Source organism: Scleropages formosus, unplaced genomic scaffold (assembly GCF_900964775.1).
Source record: "Scleropages formosus unplaced genomic scaffold, fSclFor1.1, whole genome shotgun sequence".
Taxonomy (NCBI): Eukaryota; Metazoa; Chordata; class Actinopteri; order Osteoglossiformes; family Osteoglossidae; genus Scleropages; species Scleropages formosus.
Genome location: NW_021641044.1, coordinates 73847 through 77723, shown reverse-complemented (window position 1 = coordinate 77723; position 3877 = coordinate 73847).

Sequence of the window (3877 nt, the reverse complement as noted above, 5' to 3'; positions counted from 1 at the left end):
TTGCTGTCTTAATAAAGGCTTAATTAAAAGAGTTTTCAAGGCTGCTTGTGCCTCATGTAAGTAAATGATGAGAAGGTGGTACGTTAATATGCTCACAGTCAAGTGGGCTGTTCCTTGTGGTATGGTTGTTCTAGGTCTCTGCTGACTTTAGCAGCAAAAATATTTTAGCTGCAGTCACTATTATACAAGCTTTAATAAAATATTATTGATGTGTGTGAGAGGGGTGCGGTGGCGCAGTGGGTTGGACCGCAGTCCTACTCTCCGGTGGGTCTGGGGTTCGAGTCCCGCTTGGGGTGTTGTGACGGACTGGCGTCCCGTCCTAGGTGTGTCCCCTTCCCCCTCTGGCCTTACGCCCTGTGTTGCCGGGTAGGCCCCGTGACCCCGTAAGGGACAAGCGGTTCTGCAAATGTGTGTGAGTGTGTGTGTGATGTGTGTGTATTATTAAATAACTGGACTGTGTTTTAATTCTGTTTGTTGTAGCTTTTATATCTGCAGTTATTCTAATTTCTTGATTCACGCAACTGCAACGCTGATGTTATTCAAATACACAACCAAGGTTTGCCTTAGTGTTATAAAATCATACAAAGATCACGTGTTTTTAAAATTAAACACATCCTGTCTTTTATAGCAGTTGTACTATACATGTGGTCTCCTGTTTTTAATTACAATGGAAAGGGGAATGTTACAGTACGGTGTGTCTGTCTTGTCACTTTTCCAGCTAAGTCAATATAGTAAATGAATACATTATTTTTAATATCATGTTACCTTAAGATTTCCTTGTCTGTTGTTCTTGGTATTTTGTGTCACACCACACGCGCACTGTCCGAAACCGGCGACGCAGGGCGCGAGGCTGAAGTAATACAACCAGGGCAGGACACCAGTCTGTCGCAAGGCACCCCAAGCAGGACTTGAACCCCAGACCCACTGGAGAGCAGGACCTGGTCCAACCCACTGCGCTACTGTGCCACCACACCCCGCCTTTGTGTCACACCAGTCTTGAAGAATTCTAGTTTTTCACTAAGAATTCTAGTTTTACGAGCAATACCTCCCATAACCAGTGGGTGTCAGAACAAGGTAATCTGAAATTCTTCGGGGAAATTCTCACGAAGTCTTTTCAAACAAACGCGGCTTTATTTTTTTCATGACTTAGTGCATCATACTGATGCCCGCAGCATGTTTCATTCATGTCTGAATAAGCAAATAAATGTATTATGTGCAACTTCTTCTTGATCCTCCTGTAACTGCCAGCTGCTGGTCTCCGATGTTTCAACAGAGAACGGCTTCTGTTCCCTCTCTCTCTCTCTCTCTCTCCTCCTCTCCTCGCCTGCCAACTAATCAGAAGTGCGGACATATGGAAAACTTTTTTCATACGCTAAAAAGGTTCCATACCAAATTCTTTCTTGCTGCCTGTTAAATGCTGTACAATACGCCTCCGTTGCAGCGGAATTACCCTGCTCTATTTGCTTTTACCTCACACCTTTACTGACTGCTGGGGATCTTCTTTCCCTGGCTAAAGAACGTTTTCCTTCTGCAAGGGCCTTCTCCAATAGGGGGCGCTCTCTTTCCGCCTCTGCCGGTGTGGCCAGGTCTGAGGGGCCATTGTGTTAGCGGTAGCGATAGGCTCTCCCAGGAATAGTCACCTACACAGACAGAGCTCCAGTGTTCTCACCAGCCAAGCCATGAATGAAGTGCCAGCGTACCGCTCCGCTTCCCTCTTTGCTCACTGCTAATCTTGGCCCATTTCAGGAAGAGCAGCCTGTGTTCCACCCTTCTTAAATTGTTTCGTTGTACTTTTCGTTCCAACTTAACACGTTCTCATTCATCCGCTTTTTTTTGGACTGCGGTTACCGTGTAGCGGATCGTGGTTGAAAAGTCATGTTTTCTTCTCAAACGGGAGAATCCGTGCTTTTAAAATCCGCAGCAAAATGAGCAAGGTGCCGATGACCTTTAAGAGTATAAATTATTCCCAGTGACGAGTGTTAATCCAACAGCGACATCCAGTTACGATTCATCGGAACTTGTATTTTACACAGATTTTGCAAACCTGTTTCGTGCAGTAAATTTATTACTGGATTTCCCCAGTTCTTTTCCTGAAAAGGGGTTTAGTACGAATGCTTTTCATCTATAACTGACCAGAACAAAATAAATGACCTCAGTGCTACTCTCTAATCTGCTTATTCAAATTTCCAAAGTTATTACCAAGCGACCGTAACTTTCCTCAGAGCAATTTCGGAGAGATTGTAATCAAGTTGAATTCAAGAGCAGTCACCACCCCCATAACCTACACAGGTAATAATTGCTGGTTATTTGTAGCTGATGATGACCGATACTGTCATAGGTGCCTTCAGGTAAAGGGAGATACGCCCCAGAATCCCTGCAGTGCAGTGACAGATGTCTGACAGGGGCTTGGCCTGGGCAGCTCGTGTCCACGGCGCTTCCTCGTTCCAGGAGGGGAGGCCCGAGAGTTCTCCCATAATAGGTGCATTCTGCTGTCAGCACTATCGCTAGTTTGTTAGGCTGTGTGGAAAGTGTGACTAAATTATCCCAGTACCAGGCGGTGCTGTGGCAGACCCGTCCCAAATTCTGGACCCGATGATTTGCGGCTTTTAGTTTCTTTGCAAAGGAGGGTGCGGTGGCCCAGCGGGTTTGGCCAGGTCCTGCTTTCTGGCAGGTCTGGGGTTCGAGCCTTGCGAGGGGTGCCTTGCGAGGGACTGGTGTGAACTGAAAGTGACGTGTCTAAATGGAAATCGCGAGTTTGCTCAAATATTCAGGATAAATCAAGGGTAAATATTATTTAGACCTGCACTATGCAAAAATGCACTGATATAGAGCATTTCCTTGTTACTATTTCACATGTACATTCCATGCATTTATTTGTCAGATGCTTTTCTCCAGGTGCCATTCTACTGAGGGTAAACAAAAGCACATTTTGCAACAGAGACATGGATGCAGACTCGATTTTCGAAGCACTGTCGCTTTGTTGGATACCACCAATTTTGCTGGCACGCACCGCACAAGTAGTTGCCTATGGAAGTGATCGGAACTTCAAGGGCCATCGTGACACACAGAAAGATCCAAATTTATGGAGCTGTTACAAGATCAGCAGAGAAGTGCATGCAGAAGAGATGTGTTCTGACATTGTTCTTGAATTTTGAAATGGATTCAGCATTTTTGAGGGATCCACATTAAAAATGATAGTTATGGCATAGATATAAAAAATTATGCTCACCTACAACCAATCTCAGTTTCTCATTTTCAGTGTTTAGTCTAACTGTTTTTTCACACTTAACTTCATGAAGCCTGGAACACATCATGAAATACGGTGTTAGATGCACTTTCCGTGCTTTCTTGTGAAATACAGATCGCACCGGCAATGTCAACAACGCTCTGTTTTATCTCCGACGTATGACCTGATTAGTGCTCATGTGCTGTGTGCTTTAATCTCACAGCCCTTATAGCAGACACACAATAACAACAACATTGCAATGGGCTTCAAAGGCTTTCAGAGTGACGGCCAACAGCACAGGGCATCTTGCCTGGGCCACACTGAGGATACATGAAGCGCTTGAGCAAAATAAGAGAATGGATTCAAAGTGATGAATCAGCAAATATGCCAGTCGGAAGAAAAGAGTTCTTCTGGGATGTTTTTTTATGTTCAATCATATCTCCTTCTGTGCCCAGTTTCAGAGTATGTTTTTTCAAATAGATGACTGGAGTCGTGCCCATTACAGTGACACAAAAACACTTCTACTGTTATATGACAGGGAGACTCATGTGCCTAAACAGACATTTCTGCCTTTTCAAGCTCAGTAAATAATAGTATATTTTCCCCTAGTTTGTATCAGTGTTGACCTTTAATGTGTCTCCAATTTTGTCC